This window comes from Arachis ipaensis, chromosome B1, assembly GCF_059453495.1.
Source record: "Arachis ipaensis isolate K30076 ecotype BB chromosome B1, ASM5945349v1, whole genome shotgun sequence".
In the NCBI taxonomy this organism is placed as follows: domain Eukaryota; kingdom Viridiplantae; phylum Streptophyta; class Magnoliopsida; order Fabales; family Fabaceae; genus Arachis; species Arachis ipaensis.
This window is the reverse complement of record NC_142436.1, coordinates 31733598-31756547: the sequence shown is the minus strand read 5'-3', so window position 1 is coordinate 31756547 and position 22950 is coordinate 31733598. Positions and strand designations below refer to the sequence as shown.

At 38.8% G+C, this 22950-nt stretch overlaps 3 non-coding genes across 3 annotated transcripts; all 3 read right to left on the bottom strand.

Annotated features, from left to right (window-relative positions):
- Positions 1-1168: 1168 nt before the first annotated feature.
- On the bottom strand, positions 1169-1276 carry LOC148576125 (small nucleolar RNA R71). The gene has a single exon (XR_015903660.1). It is a non-coding gene; the product is annotated as a small nucleolar RNA R71 (small nucleolar RNA).
- A 10136-nt stretch (positions 1277-11412) lies between these two features.
- On the bottom strand, positions 11413-11519 carry LOC148576124 (small nucleolar RNA R71). Its single transcript, XR_015903178.1, has one exon. It is a non-coding gene; the product is annotated as a small nucleolar RNA R71 (small nucleolar RNA).
- A 10907-nt stretch (positions 11520-22426) lies between these two features.
- On the bottom strand, positions 22427-22534 carry LOC148576123 (small nucleolar RNA R71). Its single transcript, XR_015903752.1, has one exon. It is a non-coding gene; the product is annotated as a small nucleolar RNA R71 (small nucleolar RNA).
- Positions 22535-22950: the final 416 nt, after the last annotated feature.

The following is a 22950-nucleotide window of genomic DNA, read 5'->3' as shown; positions in this document are numbered from 1 at the left end:
AGAAAGATTCAAACTTTAAGTTCTAGAATCATATCTTGTGATTTCTTGTGAATCAAGTCATTAATTGTGATTTTAAAAATCAAATCTTTTTCAAAAACTAATTTCAATCATATCTTTTAAAAAATATCTTCTTATCTTATCCTTTTCAAAAATTTGATTTCAAAATATCTTTTCTAACTTCCTAACTTCTTATCTTTTCAAAATTTGTTTCAACTAACTAACTAACTTTTTGTTTGTTTCTTATCTTTTTCAAAACCACCTAACTAACTCCCTCTCTCTTATTTTTGAAAATATCTTCCCTCTTTTTCAAAATTTCTTTTTAATTAACTAATTATTTCAATTTTTAAATCTTAATTTTCGAAAAAAATTACTAACCTTTTTCAAAAACTATTTTCGAAAATCACTAACTCTTTTTCAAAAATTATTTTCGAAAATCCTCTCCCTCTCTCATCTTATTCTATTTATTTATTCATCTACTAACATCTCTTCCTCACATCACTTACCAAATTCGAACCCCCTCTTCTATCTGTGTTCGAATTTTTTTCTTCTTCTCTTCCTCTACTAACAATAAGGAACCTCTTTACTGTGACATAGAGGATTCCTCTTCTTTTCTTTTTCTCTTCTCTTTCTTATGAGCAGGGACAAAGAAAAAGGCATTCTTGTTGAAGCTGATCCAGAACCTGAAAGGACTCTGAAGAGAAAACTAAGAGAAGCTAAATTACAACAATCCAGAGACAACCTTACTGAAAAATTCGAACAAGTAAAGGAGATGGCAGCCGAACCCAACAACAATAATGCAAGGAGAATGCTTGGTGACTTTACTGCACCTAATTCCAATTTACATGGAAGAAGCATCTCCATTCCTGCCATTGGAGCAAACAATTTTGAGCTGAAACCTCAGCTAGTTTCTCTAATGCAGCTGAACTGCAAGTTTCATGGACTTCCATCCGAAGATCCATTTCAGTTCTTAACTGAATTCTTGCAGATCTGTGATACTGTAAAGACTAATGGAGTAGATCCTAAAGTCTACAGGCTCATGCTTTTCCCTTTTGCTGTAAGAGACAGAGCTAGAGTGTGGTTAGACTCTCAACCCAAAGATAGCCTGAACTCTTGGGATAAGCTGGTCACGGCTTTCTTAGCCAAGTTCTTTCCTCCTCAAAAGCTGAGCAAGCTTAGAGTGGATGTTCAAACCTTCAGACAGAAAGAAGGTGAATCCCTCTATGAAGCTTGGGAAAGATACAAGCAGCTGACCAAAAAGTGCCCTTCTGACATGCTTTCAGAATGGACCATCCTGGATATATTCTATGATGGTTTATCTGAATTAACTAAGATGTCATTGGATACTTCTGCAGGTGGATCCATTCACCTAAAGAAAACGCCTGCAGAAGCTCAAGAACTCATTGACATGGTTGCTAATAACCAGTTCATGTACACTTCTGAGAGGAATCCTGTGAGTAATGGGACGCCTATGAAGAAGGGAGTTCTTGAAATTGATACTCTGAATGCCATATTGGCTCAGAATAAAATATTGACTCAACAAGTCAATATGATTTCTCAGAGTCTGAATGGAATGCAAGCTGCATCCAACAGTACTCAAGAGGCATCTTCTGAAGAAGAAGCTTATGATCCTGAAAACCCTGCAATAGCAGAGGTAAATTATATGGGTGAACCTTATGGAAACACCTATAACTCATCATGGAGAAATCATCCAATTTCTCATGGAAGGATCAAAAGCCTCAACAAGGCTTTAATAATGGTGGAAGAAACAGGTTTAGCAATAGCAAGCCTTTTCCATCATCCACTCAGCAACAGATAGAGAATTCTGAGCAGAATCCATCTAGCTTAGCAAACTTAGTCTCTGATCTATCTAAGGCCACTGTGAGTTTCATGAATGAAACAAGGTCTTCCATTAGAAACTTGGAAGCACAAGTGGGCCAGCTGAGTAAAAGGATCATTGAAATCCCTCCTAGTACTCTCCCAAACAATACAGAAGAGAATCCAAAAGGAGAGTGCAAGGCTATTGACATAAGCACCATGGCCGAACCTGTGAGGAAAGGAGAGGACGTGAATCCCAAGGAGGAAGACCTCCTGGGACGTCCAGTGATCAATAAGGAGCTTCCCTCTGAGGAACCAAAGGACTCTGAGGCTCATCTAGAGACCATAGAGATTCCATTGAACCTCCTTATGCCATTCATGAGCTCTGATGAGTATTTCTCTTCTGAAGAGAATAAGGATGTTACTGAAGAGCAAACTGCCAAGTTTCTTGGTGCAATCATGAAGCTGAATGCCAAATTATTTGGTATTGAAACTTGGGAAGATGAACCTCCCTTGTTCACCAATGAACTAAGTGATCTGGATCAACTGACATTGCCTCAGAAGAGACAGGATCCTGGAAAGTTCATAATACCTTGTACCATAGGCACCATGATCTTTAAGGCTCTGTGTGACCTTGGTTCAGGGATAAACCTCATGCCCCTCTCTGTAATAGAGAAACTGGGAATCTATGGGGTGCAAGCTGCTAAAATCTCATTAGAGATGGCAGATAAAGAAGCGCTTGTTGGGAGGCAACCCAATTTTTATTTATCTAACTATATTTTTCTTAGTTATATGTCTTTATAGGTTCATGATCATGTGGAGTCACAAAATAAATATAAAAATTGAAAACGGAATCAAAAACAGCAGAAGAAAAATCACACCCTGGAGGAAGCATCTGCCTGGCGTTCAACGCCAGAATAGAGCATGGTTCTGGCGCTGAACGCCCAAAATGGGCAGTATCTGGGCGCTGAACGCCCAAAATGGGCATCATCTGGGTGCTGAACGCCAGAATTGCACCCTGGAGAAGAGCTGGCACTGAACGCCCAGAACAAGCATGGTTCTGGCGTTCAACGCCAGAAATGGGCAACAAATGGGCGTTGAACGCCCAAAATGGGCTCCAACCTGGCGCTGAACGCCCAGAGTTGTGTGCAAGGGCATTTTGCTTGCCTAAATTGGTGCAGGGATGTAAATGCCTTGACACCTCAAGATCTGTGGACCTCATAGGATCATCTCAGGATCTGTGGACCCCACAGGATCCCCACCTACCTCCACTCACTTCTTCTCACCCTCTCTCTCTCCATTCATGGTCATCCCTTCTGTTTTTCGTTTACCACTCACATCCATACACCCACCTACCTTCAAAATTCAACATCTCTTTCCCACCCAATCCCACCCATATGGCCGAATACACACATCCCTCCATCTCCTCCATATCTTCTTCTTCTTCTTCTATTCTTTCTTCTTTTGCTCGAAGGCGAGCAACATTCTAAGTTTGGTGTGGTAAAAGCATAGCTTTTTTGTTTTTTCATAACTATTAATGGCACCTAAGGCCAGAGAAACCTCAAGAAAGAGGAAAGGGAAGACAAAAGCTTTCACCTCTGAGTCATGGGAGATGGAAAGATTCATCTCAAGGGTCTATAGCTCAGTGGTAGAACATGTGGCTGCAAATCAAGAGATCCCTGAGATACCTCAGGGGATGCACTCCCCTCCACATAAATATTGGGAGCAAATCAACACCTCCCTAGGAGAATTAAGTTCCAACATGGGACAACTAAGGGTGGAACATCAAGAGCACTCCATCATCCTTCATGAAATTAGAGAAGATCAAAAAGCAATGAGGGAGGAGCAACAAAGACAAGGAAGAGACATAGAAGAGCTCAAGGACATCATTGGTTCCTCAAGAAGGAAACGCCACCATCACTAAGGTGGATTCATTCCTTGTTCTTACTTTCTCTGTTTTTCGTTTTCTATGTTAAGTGCTTATCTATGTTTGTGTCTTCATTACATGATCATTAGTAGTTAGTAACTATGTCTTAAAGTTATGAATGTCCTATGAATCCATCACCTCTCTTAAATGAAAAATGTTTTAATTCAAAAGAACAAGAATTACATGATTTTTGAATTTATCCTTGAACTTAGCTTAATTATATTGATGTGGTGACAATGCTTCTTGTTTTCTGAATGAATGCTTGAATAGTGCATATGTCTTTTGAAGTTGTTGTTTAAGAATGTTAAATATGTTGGCTCTTGAAAGAATGATGACTAGGAGACATGTTATTTGATAATTTGAAAAATCATAAAAATGATTCTTGAAGCAAGAAAAAGCAGAAAAGAACAAAGCTTGCAGAAAAAAAAATTTTGCGAAAAAAAAATAGAAAGAAAAAAGAAAAAGCAAGCAGAAAAAGCCAAAAGCTCTTAAAACCAAAAGACAAGAGCAAAAAACCAATAACCCTTAAAACCAAAAGGCAAGGGCAAATAAAAAGGATCCCAAGGCTTTGAGCATTAGTGGATAGGAGGGCCTAAAGGAATAAAATCCTGGTCTGAGCGGCTAGACCAAGCTGTCCCTAACCATGTGCTTGTGGCATGTAGGTGTCAAGTGAAAACTTGAGACTGAGCGGTTAAAGTCAAGGTCCAAAGCAAAAAAAGAGTGTGCTTAAGAACCCTGGACACCTCTAATTGGGGACTTTAGCAAAGCTGAGTCACAATCTGAAAAGGTTCACCCAATTATGTGTCTGTGGCATTTATGTATCCGGTGGTAATACTGGAAAACCAAGTGCTTAGGGCCACGGCCAAGACTCATAAAATAGCTGTGTTCAAGAATCATCATACTGAACTATGAGAATCAATAACACTATCTGAACTCTGAGTTCCTATAGATGCCAATCATTCTGAACCTCAATGGATAAAGTGAGATGCCAAAACTATTCAAGAGGCAAAAAGCTATAAGTCCCGCTCATTTGATTGGAGCTATGTTTCATTGATAGTTTGAAATTTATAGTATATTCTCTTCTTTTTATCCTATTTGATTTTCAGTTGCTTGGGGACAAGCAACAATTTAAGTTTGGTGTTGTGATGAGCGGATAATTTATACGCTTTTTGGCATTGTTTTTAGTATGTTTTTAGTAGGATCTAGTTACTTTTAGGGATATTTTCATTAGTTTTTATGTTAAATTCACATTTCTGGACTTTACTATGAATTTGTGTGTTTTTCTGTGATTTCAGGTATTTTCTAGCTGAAATTGAGGGACTTGAGCAAAAATCAGATTCAGAGGTTGAAGAAGGACTGCTGATGCTGTTGGATTCTGACCTCCCTGCATTAAAAATGGATTTTCTGGAGCTACAGAACTCAAAATGACGCGCTTCCAATTGCGTTGGAAAGTAGACATCCAGGGCTTTCCAGCAATATATAATAGTCTATACTTTGCTCGAGGATAGATGATGTAAACTGGCATTCAACGCCAGCTCTCTGCCCAATTCTGGAGTTCAGCGCCAGAAATGGATCAAGAACCAGAGTTGAACGCCAGAAATGGATCAAAACCTGGCGTTCAACTCCACAAATGGCCTCTGCACGTGGAAAGTTAAAGCTCAGCCCAAGCACACACCAAGTGGGCCCCGGAAGTGGATTTATGCATCAATTACTTACTCCAGTAAACCCTAGTGACTAGTTTATTATAAATAGAACTTTTTATCATTGTATTCACAGTCTTGGTTACTCCGGTTCCCCTCTGGGGCCGAGACCAATGAACTCCATTATCACTTATGTATTTTTAACGGTAGAATTTCTACACTCCATAGATTAAGGTGTGGAGCTCTGCTGTTCCTCAAAGATTAATGCAAAGTACTACTGTTTTCTATTCAATTCATCTTATTTCGCTTCTAAGATATTCATTCGTACTTCAACCTGAATGTGATGAACGTGACAATCATCATCATTCCCTATGAACGCGTGCCTGACAACCACTTCCGTTCTACATTAGAATTGAATGAGTATCTCTTAGATCTCTTAATCGGAATCTTCGTGGTGTAAGCTAGAATGATGGCGGCATTCAAGAGAATCCGGAAAGTCTAAACCTTGTCTGTGGTATTCCGAGTAGGATTCAATGATTGAATGACTGTGACGAGCTTCAAACTCGCGATTGCCGGGCGTAGTGACAGACGCAAAAGGATAGTAAATCCTATTCCAGCATAATCGAGAACCGACAGATGAATAGCCGTGCCGTGACAGGGTGCGTTGACCATTTTCACTGAGAGGATAAGATGAAACCATTGACAAGGGTGATGCCTCCAGACGATTAGCCGTGCCGTGACAGGGCATTTGGATCATTTTCCCGAGAGAAGACCGAAAGTAGCCATTGACAATGGTGATGTATCACATAAAGCCAGCCATAGAAAGGAGTAAGACTGATTGGATGAAGATAGCAGGAAAGCAGAGGTTCAAAGGAACGAAAGCATCTCTATTCGCTTATCTGAAATTCTCACCAATGATTTACATAAGTATTTCTATCCCTGTTTTATTAATTATTTTCGAAAACACCATTATCAATTTATATCTGCCTGACTGAGATTTACAAGATGACCATAGCTTGCTTCATACCAACAATCTCCGTGGGATTCGACCCTTACTCACGTAAGGTATTACTTGGACGACCCAGTGCACTTGCTGGTTAGTTGTGCAAAGTTGTGAACCATGGTATTGGCATCATGTTTTTGGCGCCATTACCAGGGAAAGAAAGAGCGATGAATTTTACATAATCAAAGTGTAATCACAATTTCTGCGCACCAGTTGTACCAAGTAATACCTCAGGTGAGTGAGGGTCGATCCCACGAGGATTGAAGGATTAAGCAACAATGATTGATTCATTGGCTTAGTTAGACAAACAGAAAAGAGTGTTTGAATATTCAAAGAGCATTAAACAATCGTTCAGAAAGTAAAAAAGTAAAGTAAATGAGTTGGGAATAAAATATGGAGAAGACAGTTAAGGTTTCAAAGTTATCTATTTTTTGGATTGACTTTTCTTATTAATTTATTTTAATCATGTAAGATCTAATTTATGGCAAACTATATGTGACTAGACCCTAATTCCTTAGACCTTTCTAGTCTCCTCTAAAATTTATTAACTGCCAATTCCTTGGTCAATTAATTCCATTTAGAAGCTGCATGATCAAATTCCAGTTTATATGCCACAAAAATTATAATTACCCAAAAATAAAAGGATTATATGTCACGTATCCCGTTAAATCCAGATAATTAAAATTTAGGAGAAGTTGTTTTCAAGCTGTTGTTCAAGTAAAGAGCTTTTCCAAGTTATACATGAACTCAATTAGAAAGAGGGTCATACTTCTGTTCCACCCAAATTTATAAAATAAAGAAAAAAAATAATTCTTAAATATAAATCAAAACATGAATTAAATTAGAAAAACAATAAAATCAATCCATACAATTAGACAGAGCTCCTAACCTTAATAGTGGAGGTTTAGTTGCTCATGGTTTAGAGTAGAAAACTAGGATTGTAAATTGGAATGGAAAAATGTTGTGTTCCAATCACCCTATTGGAATTCCTTTTTATATCTAATCCTAATTAATTTAAAATCTATCTTTTTAAAATTAAAATAATATCTTTTCCTATTTTAAAATAAAATTTAAATTTAAATCAGAATTAATTAAATAATCTGCGCCTTATAACGTGGGGACCACTTGGCTTCACTGGATCCACGCCTTAACTTGGCTAAGAGCTACGCCTAACTTCATGCTGTTCACCACACAAGGCGCCTTACTTGCACTGAAGAGGAAGCAATGCGCCTTACTTGGAGGAGAGCACATGTTGCGTGTTGTTGTTGTTTCTTGCGCCTAACTTGAGAAATCTCAAGTTAGGCACAGCCTTGGCAGAGTTGATGGAAGAAAAGTATGGACTATTATATATCGTTGGAAATCTCTGGAAGTTAGCTTTCCAACGCCACTGAAATCACGTCCATTGGACTTCTTTAGCTCGAGGTATTCAGGTTTGAGTGCAGAGAGGTCAGGGTTGACATCATCATTCGCCTTCTTCTCTTTTTCTGCGGAAACTCCATCAAATCTAGCCAAATGCTACCTAAAATAAACATAATTGCACAAGACTTAAAGTAGCATCTATAGTGGCTAAAAGATAATTAATTCTTGATTAAACTCGACAATTTAAATGCAAATTCACTAGGAAAAGATAGGAAAGATGCTCACGCATTAGTGACCCGTGACAATCACCCACTATCTTCGTTACTCGCTTAGCCAAGATCTGCGTGCCTGACAACCACAAGCGGTCTACATGATGTTCAACGTAGTCATTGGACGACAGCCGGAATATAATCTCTTGGGTCTCTAATGCCAGGGCATTTTGGCCAGTTTCACTGACCTTTTCTTTATGGTTTTAGGATAGTTTCATGCATTTTCTTAGGAAATAAGCAAGTTTTGGGTAAATAATCATTTACATCTTGATTCAAGCAAACATTGTGAATTTTACATGATTTCATGAGAATTATGCATGAATTAAATGACAAAATTGAATGATGCATATCTCATAACTTGGATTAGAGCTTTGATGCACTTTATTGCTTGATTTCAGGACAAAGGGAGCAAGGAAGAACCACGTTAGTAGCCATGTTAGTCTAGCTAACGTGACCACTAACGTGGAATGGAGGCTAACTTACAACGTTAATGAGAAAAGTGATCGCCATTAACGCTTACGTGAGCCATCATAGCCCACGTTAGTTGCCACGTTAACTATGTTAACGTGGAAGCTAACGTGGAAGAGAAGTAGAACTCCAACGTTAGTGGTAAAAGTAAGTACCACTAACGCTCCAAAGTGGAAATTGTCCACGTTAAGAGTCACGTTAATTCAATTAACGTGAACTCTAACGTGGAAGAAGAAGATGAAGCCAACGTTAGTGACACTCACCTTTGTCACTAACGTTGGACCAAGCTCATAAGGGCCACGTTAAGAGCCACGTTAACTCAGTTAACGTGGAATCTAACATGGGGAAGCAAGGAATGGCCAACGTTAGTGACACTCACCTTTGTCACTAACGTTGGACTAAGCCACTTTGAGCCACTTTGAGCCACTTTGAGCCAAGTTAGTTGCCACGTTAACTCAGTTAACGTGGAAGCTAACGTGAAGGAGAGAATGATGAGCCAACGTTAGTGACACTCACCTTTGTCACTAACGTTGGGGATGGCTACCAATACCACGTTAGAGGCCACATTAACGCAATTAACGTGAACTCTAACGTAGAAAAGGGGCGTTTTGGAGCGTTAGTGAGAAAGGTAAGTGTCACTAACGCTCTCGAGGCTAAAGTGTGTTCACGTTAAGAGCCACGTTAGTTATACTAACGTGAACTCTAACGTGGGAAAGAGGGGGCTCTCAACGTTATTGAAAAAGGTAAACCCCAATAACGTGTGCGAAGGACCAAGAGGCAACGTTAGTGGTCACGTTGGTGCCACTAACGTTGAAGTTAACGTGGACCATTCTTGGGTTGGGAACGTTAGTGAAAAAGGTGATTGTCATTAACGTTCTCGAACCCACACTTTCACTTAACGTTAACGCCACTAACGTCCTAAGCTAAAGTCCATGCCTACTTCACACTCTCTCTCTGCAAGTAAAGCTAAGCCCACTGAAGATGATAACTGCTTCAACTCAAGATCCAAAGGCCCATATCCAAGACTTGAAGAAGCAACTAGAAGATCAGAAGAATAGTATAAAAGAGGGAAAACTTTGAACTAGAAAGGAGCTTTTTGAGCACTATTAGAATTGCTCTCTGTATTTTTACTTTCTCTGTAACTTCTAGTTTAATTTTTCAGAATGCATTCTCCATCTTTATTTTCCATTCCCAGAGCTATGAACAACTAAACCCCTTTCATTGGGTTAGGGAGCTCTGTTGTAATTTGATGGATCAATAATAGTTTTCATTATTCTTCTTCTTTCTTTTCTCTTGATTTTACTAGAAAGCTTTCAATCTTCATCCAATTGAGTAGTTATCTTGGAAAAGAAGCTATTCATACTTGGATCTCTTTGGAACCTTGGAAGAGGAATGAAGAGATCATGCTAGAAATGCTTTCTCATGTTGGACCAAATTGGGGTTTGGATGGATATAGTGACATATAATCCTACCACACTTTGATTTGGAAATACATGTGATATAATCAGTGACCATACCTCATCTCTTCTCATGAGCAATTAGACCAAGGAATTGGCTATTGATCAAGATTTGAGAGATTGAATTACCAAGGAATTGGAATTCAATCACTTAAGATTGCCAAGGAGATCAATGAATGCATTGATTGAGGAAGAGATGAAAATGAACTTGATCTGAAGGATGCAACATCTCCTAAGCCAAATGAACTCCCCATTTCTGATCTTACCCATTCTCTTTAATTTATGCCAATTACTTTTATGATCATCTTCCCCATTCCCATTTAAGATTCTGCAATTTACTTTCTGTCATTTATTTTCAGCTCTTTATTTCCAGCATTTACATTTTCTGCTATTTACTTTCCCGCCATTTAATTTCTTGTAACTCTCAAACCAAATTCTGCTTAGCTCAACTAGAACATTCTTCCAATTAAAGTTGCTTGACCAATCAATCCCTGTGGGATTCGACCTTACTCTTTTGTGAGTTATTACTTGACGACAATTCGGTATACTTGCCGAGGGAGATTTATTAAGAGACAAGTTTCCGTGCATCAAGTTTATGGTGCCGTTGCCGGGGATTGATTTTTGTATCAACAATGATTAAATTGGTGGATAGCTAGATATAGCATTTTTCTTTTGTTTAATTCAGTTTCATCTGAGTAATTTACTTTCAATTTTAGTTATTTCGTTCCCTTTACTTTTCACCCATTAGTGGTGTTACCTACATTTTGTTTTAATATTTGGTTCATTAACCCACTAACTGTTTGATATATTGCATCACTCACACTAACAGTATTTCTAACAGGAACACTTTCTGCATCTATTTTCTTGCTTGTTCCTTGTTGGTTGTATGACAGGGAGAAGAAGCGGGGCTTCAACTTCCTTTGATTCTGAACCTGAGAGGACCTTCCTTAGATTAAGGAGGGAAGCAAGAGGAAAACGAGTAGTTGGTGCGGAGGAAGAGGAGGAGTACTTTGAACCAAACATGGATGAGAACATGGAGAACCATCATGGAGAAGAAGCTCACAACCATGGCAGAGAAGGTCCAGTGCATCAGGATGGACAAGAGAGAAGAGTTCTGGGTTCTTACATAAACCCAAATCCAGGAAACTGTGGAAGTAGCATCCAAAGGCCAACCATACATGCCAACAACTTTGAACTAAAGCCACAGCTCATCACCCTTGTTCAGAACAATTGTTCATTCGGAGGAAGTGTCCAAGAAGACCCTAATCAACATCTAACCACCTTCCTGAGGATATGCGATACTGTGAAGTCTAATGGTGTTCACCCTGACACTTATAGACTACTTCTGTTTCCCTTCTCACTCAAGGACAAAGCATCTAAATGGCTGGAATCCTTTCCAAAGGAAAGTTTAGCAACCTGGGAAGACGTAGTGAACAAATTCTTGGCAAGATTCTATCCTCCTCAACGAATCAACAGGTTGAGAGCTGAGGTACAAACCTTCAGGCAGCAAGATGGTGAGATTCTATATGAAGCATGGGAGAGGTTTAAGGACCTGACAAGAAGATGCCCGCCAGATATGTTCAATGAATGGGTGCAGTTGTACATTTTCTATGAAGGCCTTTCGTATAAATCAAAGAAGGCAGTAGACCACTCATCCGGGGGATCTCTGAACAAGAAGAAGACCATTGAAGAAGCCATAGATGTCATTGAGACTGTAGCAGAGAATGACTACTTCTATGCTTCTGAAAGAGGCAACACTAGAGGAGTGATGGAGCTGAACAATGTGGATGCACTGCTAGCTCAAAACAAGGTTATTACCAAGCAGTTGGCTGATCTTACCAAAAAGATGGAGAGGAATCAAGTGGCAGCAATCACCACCTCAGCAGCAACTCAAGAAGGAGTGAATGAAGAAGCAGGGGGTGATCAGGAACAAGCCAACTACATTGGAAATTCACCTAGGCAGCACCATGACCCATACTCCAAAACATATAATCCCGGTTGGAGGAACCTCCTAAATTTTGGGTGGAGAAACCAACAGGATCAAAGCCAGGATCAGAGACGCCACAACCCCAATAACAATGTAGCTCACCAACACTCCACACAGAGGTCTTATCAACACCCACCTAACAACACCTCTCAGCATCCATACCAAAGTCAAAATGGCCCTTCTCATCCTTCCAATCTCGACTCACCATCATCTGAAGATAGACTCTCAAGGATTGAAACTCTGCTTGAAGGCATATGCAAAGAGATCCAAGATAACAAGGTGTTCAAGGAGGAGGTGCGAGCCAATATCAAGAACCAGGGAGACACCATCAAGAGGCTGGAGTTTCAAGTGGGATACCTTTCTGAGAAGATCCCCAAACCTACTGATAGCTTCCCAAGTGACACAGAGAAAAATCCGAGAGGTGAAGCAAAGAAGGTCAGATGGGAAGATTGCAAGATGGTTACTATAAGTGATAAGGAGACTGAGGAAGAGCCGAACAAACCATTAGAACAACCTGAAGATACATCAGTAGGAAGGCAGGAAGAGAATCATCAAGAAACCACAATCACACAGAAGGAGCTGCTGAGACTCTATGCACCGTTTCCCCAAATACTCAATGGTGGTGTAGAGAAGAGAATATACTCAAGGTTTCTTGATATGTTTGCATTTCTCCATGTAAACATACCATTCATCAAGGCCCTCCAACAAATGCCCTCATACATTAAGTATATGAAGGAGCTGCTAACCAGGAAAAGCTCACTCAAGGGAGGACAAACAATAGTGATGAATAAGGAGTGTAGTGCTCTCATTCAAACAGAGTTGCCTACAAAAAGGAAGGACCCAGGGAGTTTTCACATCCCCTGTGCCATAGGAGAAACACTGATCGATAAGGGACTCTGTGACCTGGGAGCAAGCATCAACTTAATTCCTCTATCTCTAATGAAGAAGCTGCAGATCAATGAGCTGATGCCCACAGACGTAGTCATCAGGCTGGCTGACAAAACTAAAAAACAAGCAGTGGGAGTGGTTGAAAATGTGTTGGTAAAAGTGGGAAACTATTTCCTACCCACAGATTTTGTCATATTGGAAATGGAAGAGAGTCCCATCCACCCAATCATATTGGGAAGACCATTTCTAGCTACAGCCAGAGCACTCAAAGATGTGGAGCGAGGAGAGATAATACTGAGGATACATGATGAACAACTCGCATTCAATGTCTTCAAACCCTCACAAGAAGCAGACCAGGAACACGAGAAATCAAGGGAAAATCACAACAAAGCACTGGTGGAAGAAACAAGCACTGAAGCACAAAATGTACACCTGGGAATCCCCTTGGTTGATAAACAAAATAGCCAGAAGATGTCACAGCTAAAGGAAGCTCAAGTGGAGCCAAAACCACCAGAATCATATGAGACCAGCAACAAAATATCCTTAGGAAAAGAGACCACAAAGAGAAGGATAACAGCAAAAGAAACAAAGAAGAAGGCACCAAGGAGATGGAGGAACAAGAAGATCCCTACAGAAGGTTTCTCTCCAGGGGATAAAGTAATCTCAGCTTACTTCCCAGATATCCCACCTCATCTCCCCACCATCCCATCTCAGCTACCCAAGGTTTTCACCATCAACAAAGTTCTCTCCCTAGAACATGTAGAGATCCTTGATGAAGCCAATGGATATAGGTTTACTGCAAGAGGAGAAGATTTGAAGCACTACCAACCACCCTGACAAAAGGCAGAACGTCAAGCTAGTGACGCTAAAGAAGCGCTTCATGGGAGGCAACCCATGTTTTACACACTTTTAAAATAGTTAATAAAACAAGGTTCATGAAGTTCAAATTAACCTTGACATATCCTTGAATGCAACATATAGTGAAGAATAGGTTTGGTGTTCAAGGCACACTAAGAGAACATGAATGCAATTCATAGCATGTCACTCTTAGCACCTTGAACAAATCTTCTTACACCACAGTGCCACAAACTAAGTTTAGTGTCACCAATGTTGCATACATGGACATTTAGTTGGTTAGTTGATTTTCACTCATGAATCACAATTAGTAACTAGAAACAAAAAAAATTTTAAAAAGTAGTTATTCTTTTTCTTTTAATTTTGCCGCCACTTTCCAAAAATCTAATTAATCATAATTCTTTTATTTTGTAGGAGAATTGATGGGACAATTAAAGGAGGATTCGGCCACCACAAAAAGAGAGGACTATACACATGTCTTCAAGGGGATTGCATTGGGAATTGTTGCCATGCAACATGGGAAGAAGAACAAGCTTGGAAACTGAACCAACCCCATCATAAATTTGATGATCCTTGTGCTCATCCATTGCTAAACCCCATCCGTCCATCACACAACCACCCCATCAATCCACACCTTTCATTCACTCATCATTTTCCTATATAAGTGATTCCCAGTCCGTACCCCCTTCACATTCCAATTCCCATTCTTTATACTTCACACCTTCGGAACCCAAATCCCTTCATCTCACCATATCCAAACCCAACCAAATTCTACCATTTATCCACAACCCCTCAATACTTTCACACATCAACTCGTACTCATGACATCATCAAGCTCTAAAAGAAGAAAGGGGAAGGAGCCTATGGAGCAATGCCCTTTTGATGAAAAGAAGTTTAGAACCTTTTACCATGCACTTCAATTTGGATGGATGGCTGATAAGGAGATCATATATAAGCTAGGCTTTCAAGTCAAGAAAACTGAGTGCCCCGAAATCACAGAGAAGGTAGAAAAGAGAAGATGGGAGCTCCTCACCGATCCAGTCACCACGAGAATAAATACAACGCTCGTAAGAGAGTTTTACGCAAATGCAGTGAGATATGATAGGAAAGAGGAATCTTATATAAGCTTTGTGAAAGGAGTAACGGTGGATTTTAGCCCCATGAACATCATGAGGGTGTTGAAGCTACGAACCATACCATTCGAAGAAGAGAGCTATCAATCTCGAATAGATGGTAGTCCTAATTATGATCAGATTGTGAAAGATATCTGCGTACAAGGAGCGGACTGGGTGAGAGATTCTAATGGAAAGCCCAAATTTATCAAAAGAGGTGATCGCACCCCTGAAGCAAAGGGGTGGTTCGAAATTATAAGGAGATCCATCCTCCCTGCCGGAAACAATTCAAAGGTGAATCTTAAGAGAGCAACAATGGTGCAATGTATACTTAAAGGAGGAGAGATCAAGGTGCATGAACTCATAGCCCAAGGCATTAGGAAGATGGCTGAGAAAAGTGATTCTGGAGGAAGGTTAGGCTACCCCAGCACCATTTTTCACCTGTGTGACAAGGCTGGGGTGGTGTTCGAAGACGAAAACCCCGAATAGATAAAAATTGGTATCCCAATTACTGTCCGGTGTATGCATGTTGTTGCTTCTCCCCTTTCTCAACGAAGGATAAGAAAGAGAGTATCCCATCAAGCTGTGGAAGGGAAGAACCCAGAGGAGCAAGCCGCAGCCACCTTGAACATGCACCAATTACAAGAAGCCATTGATGGCTTATCTAGGCAATATTGGGAGAATCAAGAGGCACAGAAGGAGCTCCAACTACAAATGATGAATCGCCAAGAAGAATCAATTTCTAGATGGGGGAATCAACAGGGAGAGTGGCAAAAGCAGATGATGGAGCAGCAACTGGAACAAGGGAAATAATGGGGTGAATTCTTCCACAGGTTGGAACAAAGGCAGGATCAACAACAAGAGGCCATCCAAAAGCTAATCAACATCCAAGCACATCAAGGTGCACACATACATGAAATGCATCGGAAACAGCTAGAACAGGCAGAACTCTTCGACGAATACAGGGTGTTTTCAGAAGGAGTTTACATGAACCAGACTGTACATCATGTGAACACTCAGGCCAGACTCGGATACTTAGTCGAACAACTGCCTATACTGCATCCAGGAATCACAAGCTATGAAGAAGTGAAGGATGAATTAGCGCGAGAAGAAAGAGAGAGGGTAGAAAAGAGTCATGAATCAATAAGGAAGGCACTCGAGGATTGGAAAAAAGCTAGACTGGCACGAATGCAAGGAAGCACAAGTGGACACAAAGGGGACAAACAAGAAGGAGAGCATGAGCAATCCCATGAATAAAAGGTGGTGGAGTTCCCTCGTTGTCCCATCTTTTTCAAGTTTTAAATAAGGAAAATCATGTATGAAATAGAACATGATTCCATAGTAGCTTAGGAATTTTTAATTCTGTCTTTAAGTTTTCATTGCCTTTTTCATATGTGTGCTGGTCCAAGTTGCATGCTGCATTTTCACCTTGCTTATTGTATGTTTGTCCTTTTTTTTAAACTAAATAAAAAGAGATGTTATGAAAGACCATAGTGGAGTTCAATTTGTGGAGTAAGTCCTTAAATTCGTGGGGTAGTAATCACTTAGCTAAGTTGGTTCACCAACAAGGTGGGAAGGCAACTATCTGTCATGAATTATATACTTAAAACACACCCCATGAGACTAGCTAAACACTAAGATCCCAGTAATAAAAAAGGAAAAGAACACTAAGAGTTGAAAAAGAAAGAAAGGTAATAAAGAATAAGGCTAGGCACCAAGGGCTTGAACCTTGAGGGATGTGTCTGTGGTGCTCTTGTACCAAGGATCTGCTTGGATGAATAAGTTCTTAGGAGTGCTTCATCACTTGGTAACTTGGGTTAACTAACCCGAGATTATCAACTGAAAATCCACTATCAAGAGCAACCTTGCTACAGAACATTTAGTAACCCAAAGAGGTGCTGGACACTAAGACCTCAAGGAAAGAAAATAACAAACCATGTGCCTATGGTGTGTATGTATGGGGGAGAGAGACTTGAGGGAGTAAGTCCTTAGGGGTGTTTCAACACCTAGCACCTTGAACCAACTGGTTCGGGAGTGTTGGCTGAAAACTTATCTTAAAGAGTCGCCCTCTCACAGAACACTTAGCCTAAGAATGTAATAAACCTTGGAAAGACAAAGGGATCAATAAATAACAGTCTCAAAGGGTGCCATCAAGTGAGTATTCCAAGGCATGATAAAGGTCTGAAAGCCAGTAAAGGAATGAACCTAAGTTGCTATGCATGAAACCCCATAAAACCAAGGGCATGACCTCCACAAGAATGATTCATTCATCTTGTCATTCATCATTCTCTTGTTCCAGTACTTGCTTAGGGACAAGCAAGCTTTAAGTTTGGTGTTGTGATGCCAGGGCATTTTGGCCAGTTTCACTGACCTTTTCTTTATGGTTTTAGGATAGTTTCATGCATTTTCTTAGGAAATAAGCAAGTTTTGGGTAAATAATCATTTACATCTTGATTCAAGAAAACATTGTGAATTTTACATGATTTCATGAGAATTATGTATGAATTAAATGACAAAATTGAATGATGCATATCTCATAACTTGGATTAGAGCTTTGATGCACTTTATTGCTTGATTTTAGGACAAAGGGAGCAAGGAAGAACCACGTTAGTAGCCACGTTAGTCTAGCTAACGTGACCACTAACGTGGAATGGAGGCTAACTTGCAACGTTAATGATCAAAGTGATCGCCATTAACGCCTTCGTGAGCCATCATAGCCCACGTTAGTTGCCACGTTAACTATGTTAACGTGGAAGCTAACGTGGAAGAGAAGTAGAACTCCAACGTTAGTGATAAAAGTAAGTACCACTAACGCTCCAAAGTGGCAATTGTCCACATTAAGAGTCACGTTAATTCAATTAACGTGAACTCTAACGTGGAAGAAGAAGATGAAGCCAACGTTAGTGACACTCACCTTTGTCACTAACGTTGGACCAAGCTCATAAGGGCCACGTTAAGAGCCAGTTAACTCAGTTAATGTTGACTCTAACGTGGGGAAGCAAGGAATGGCCAACGTTAGTGACACTCACCTTTGTCACTAACGTTGGACTAAGCCACTTTGAGCCACTTTGAGCCACGTTAGTTGCCACGTTAACTCAGTTAACGTGGAAGCTAACGTGAAGGAGAGAATGATGAGCCAATATTAGTGACACTCACCTTTGTCACTAACATTGGGGATGGCTACCAATACCACGTTAGAGGCCACGTTAACGCAATTAACGTGAACTCTAACGTAGAAAAGGGGCGTTTTGGAGCGTTAGTGACAAAGGTAAGTGTCACTAACGCTCTCGAGGCTAAAGTGTATTCACGTTAAGAGCCACGTTAGTTATACTAACGTGAACTCTAACGTGAGAAAAGGGGGGCTCTCAACGTTATTGAAAAAGGTAAACCCTAATAACGTGTGCGAAGGACCAAGAGGCAACGTTAGTAGTCACGTTGGTGCCACTAACGTTGAAGTTAACGTAGACCATTCTTGGGTTGGGAACGTTAGTGAAAAAGGTGATTGTCATTAACGTTCTCGAACCCACACTTTCACTTAACGTTAACGCCACTAACGTCCTAAGCTAAATTTCATGCCTACTTTACACTCTCTCTCTGCAAGTAAAGCTAAGCCCACTGAAGATGATAACTGCTTCAACTCAAGATCTAAAGGCCCATATCCAAGACTTGAAGAAGCAACTAGAAGATCAGAAGAATAGTATAAAAGAGGGAAAACTTTGAACTAGAAAGGAGATTTTTGAGCACTATTAGAATTGCTCTCTGTATTTTTACTTTCTCTGTAACTTCTAGTTTAATTTTTCAGAATGCATTCTCCATCTTTATTTTCCATTCCCAGAGCTATGAACAACTAAACCCCTTTCATTGGGTTAGGGAGCTCTGTTGTAATTTGATGGATCAATAATAGTTTTCATTATTCTTCTTCTTTCTTTTCTCTTGATTTTACTAGAAAGCTTTCAATCTTCATCCAATTGAGTAGTTATCTTGGAAAAGAAGCTATTCATACTTGGATCTCTTCGGACCTTGGAAGAGGAATGAAGATATCATGCTAGAAATGCTTTCTCATGTTGGACCAAATTGGGGTTTGGATGGATATAGTGACATATAATCCTACCACACTTTGATTTGGAAATACATGTGGTATAATCAGTGACCATACCTCATCTCTTCTCATGAGCAATTGGACCAAGGAATTGGCTATTGATCAAGATTTGAGAGATTGAATTACCAAGGAATTAGAATTCAATCACTTAAGATTGCCAAGGAGATCAATGAATGCATTGATTGAGGAAGAGATGAAAACGAACATGATCCGAAGGATGCAACATCTCCTAAGCCCAATGAACTCCCCATTTCTGATCTTACCCATTCTCTTTAATTTCTGCCAATTACTTTTATGATCATCTTCCCCATTCCCATTTAAGATTCTGTAATTTACTTTCCGTCATTTATTTTTAGCTCTTTATTTCCAGCATTTACATTTTCTGCTATTTACTTTCCCGCCATTTAATTTCCTGCAACTCTCAAACCAAATTCTGCTTAGCTCAACTAGAACATTCTTCCAATTAAAGTTGCTTGACCAATCAATACCTGTGAGATTCGACCTCACTCTTTTGTGAGTTATTACTTGACGACAATTCGGTATACTTGCCGAGGAAGATTTGTTAAGAGTGAAGTTTCCGTGCATCAGTCTCTAATCCATGGATCGAGTCCGTGCGATTAGAACCTTCGTGGTATAGGCTAGAATTAAATGGCAGCATTCTTGAGATCCGAAAAGTCTAAACCTTGTCTGTGGTATTCCGAGTAGGATCTGGGAAGGGATGACTGTGACGAGCTTCAAACTCGCGAATGTTGGGCGCAGTGACAGTGTGCAAAAGGATAGAGAGATCCTATTCCTAACTTTAGTGAGAACCGACAGATGATTAGCCGTGCAGTAGCTGTACCTGGTATTTTTCATCCGAGACGAGAAATTCGACAGTTGATTAGCCGTGCAGAAACCGTACTTGGACCATTTTCACTGAGAGGATCATACAGCTTGCCATGGAAGGGAGCACGCATGATTGGATGAAGACAATAGGAAAGCAGAGGTTCAGAAGCAACAAAGCATCTCCAAACACTTATCTGAAATTCCCACCAATGAATTACATAAGTATCTTTATTTTAATTTACATTTTATTTATCTTTTAATTATCAAAACTCATAACCAATTGAATCTACCTGACTAAGATTTACAGGATGACCATAGCTTGCTTCAAGCCAACAATCTCCGTGGGATCAACCCTTACTCATGTAAGGTAATACTTGGACGACCCAGTGCACTTGCTGGTTAGTTGTATCGGAGTTGTGAAAAGTGTGATCAAAATTTCGTGCACCAAGTTTTTGGCATCGTTGCCGGGGATTGTTAGAGTTTGGACAACTGACGGTTCATCTTGTTGCTTAGATTAGGTAATTTTATTTTATGTTTAAGCTTTTTATTTTTATTTTCGAAAAAAAAAAACAAAAAATTGTTCTTCAGAGTTTTTAAGAATGAATTCTAGAGCTTCATGAGATATGTTGAAGCTTGGCTGGCTATTAAGCCATGTCTAATCTTTTGGACTGAGGTTTCCACTTTCCATTGTAGAAAGGACATGTCTGTAATTGTTATGCTAAAGCTTGGCTGGCCATTTGGCCATGTCTAATTCTTTTGGGCTGAAGCTTTAGACTAACATTGCACGAATCCTGGAATTCTTATTAAAAAATTTGAATTTCTTTATTTTCTTTTTTCAAAATAATTTTCAAAAAATACAAAAAAATTAATAAAATCATAAAACCAAAAAATTTTGTGTTTCTTGTTTAAGTCTTGTGTCAAATTTTAAGTTTGAAGTCAATTGCATGTTTTTTAATTTCTCAAATTTTTTTCTTTTGTCTTTTCTTGTTTTTCATATGCATTTTCGATTTCATAGTGTCTAAACATTAAAAATTTTTAAGCTTGGTGTCTTGCATGTGTTTCTTTTCTTAAAAATTTTCAAAAATATGTTCTTGATGTTCATCATGATCTTCAAAGAGTTCTTGGTGTTCATCTTGACATTCAAAGTGTTCTTGCATGCATTATTTGTTTTGATCTTAAATTCTTATGTCTTGTGTCATTTTGTTGTTTTTCTCTCTTTATTAATTCAAAAAAATAAAAAACAATATCTTTTCCTTATTTTACTCATAAATTTTAAAATTTTGGGTTGACTTAGTCAAAAAATTTTAAAATTTAGTTGTTTCTTGTTAGTCAATTCAAAATTTCAATTTAAAAATTCTATCTTTTCAAATCTTTTTCAAAAATCAAATCTTTTTCATTTTCCTTCTTAACATCTTCGAATTTCTTAAATAAATTTTCAAAATCTTTTTCTTATTTTTATTTCACATTTTTGAAAACTTTACTAATTAGTAATGTTTTGATTAAAAAATTTCAAGCTTGTTACTTTCCTGTTAAGAAAGGTTCAATCTTTAAATTCTAGAATCATATCTTTTAGTTTCTTGTTAGTCAAGTCATCAACTTTAATTTTAAAAAAACATATCTTTTTAATTTCCTTTTCCAATTACTTTTCAAAATAAATTTCAATCATATCTTTTTCAAAACTTAATTTCAAAATCTTTTTCTAACTTCTTATCTTTTCAAAATTTACTTTCAAATCTTTTTCAATTAACCACTTGACTTGTTTGTTTTAATTATAAAAAAGTTTACTATTTCTTATCTTTTTCAAAACCACCTAACTACTTTTCTCTCTCATTAATTTCGAAAACTAACTAACAAATTTTTCAAAAAATCTTTTTAATTAATTAATTTATTTAGCTTTCAATTTTCTTTTAGTTCTTTTTCTTAAATTTCAAATTCTAACTTAATTAATTAAATAAAAATAAAAATATTTTTATTCTCCCTCTTTTTAAAATTCGAATACTCTCTCTCTCCTCTCTTTCTATTTATTTAATTATTTACTAACACTTCTCTTCTACTCATAATTCGAACCCTCTCCCTCTCTCTGTGTTCGAATTCCTCTTATTCCCTCTCTACCTCATTCTTCTATTCACATAAAGGAATCTCTATACTGTGACATAGAGGATTTTTCTTCTCTCTTTGTTATCTTCTATTTCATATGAGCAGGAACAAGGATAAGAACATTCTTATTGAAGCTGATCCTGAACCTGAAAGGACTTTAAAGAGGAAGCTAAGAGAAGCTAAAGCACAACACTCCGGAGAGGACCTTATAGAAATTTTCAAAAAAGAAGTAGACATGGCAGCCGAACCCAATAACAATGGTGGAGATGCAAGGAAGATGCTTGGTGACTTTACTGCACCAACTTCTGACTTCTATGGAAGAAGCATCTCAATTCCTGCAATTGGAGCAAACAACTTTGAGCTTAAGCCTCAATTAGTTTCTCTAATGCACCAGGATTACAAGTTTCATGGACTTTCATTGGAAGATCCTCATCAGTTCTTAGTTGAATTCTTGCAAATCTGTGATACTGTTAAGACCAATGGGGTTAATTCCGAGGTCTACAGACTTATGCTTTTCCCCTTTGCTGTAAGAGACAGAGCTAGGATATGGTTAGACTCACAACCTAAAGAAAGCCTGAACTCTTGGGAAAAGTTGAGCAAATTCTTTCCACCTCAAAAGTTGAGCAAGCTTAGAGTGGAAGTCCAAACCTTCATACAAAAGGAAGGTGAATCCCTCTATGAAGCTTGGGAAAGGTACAAGCAATTGATCAGAAGGTGTCCTTCTGACATGCTTTCAGAATGGAGCATCTTATGTATATTCTATGATGATCTATCTTAATTGTCCAAGATGTCATTGGACCACTCTGCTGGTGGATCTCTTCATCTGAAGAAAACCCCTGCAGAAGCCCAGGAACTCATTGAGATGGTTGCAAATAACTAGTTCATGTATACTTCTGAAAGAAATCCTGTGGATAATGGGATGACTCAGAAGAAAGGAGTTCTTGAGATTGATACTCTGAATGCCATATTGGCTCAGAACAAAATATTGACTTAGCAAGTCAATATAATTTCTCAGAATCTGACTGGAATGCAAGCTGCATCCGGCAGTACTAAAGAAGCCTCCTCTGAAGGAGAAGCTTATGACCCTGAGAATCCTGCAATAGAAGAGGTGAATTACATGGGAGAATCCTATGAAAACACCTATAATCC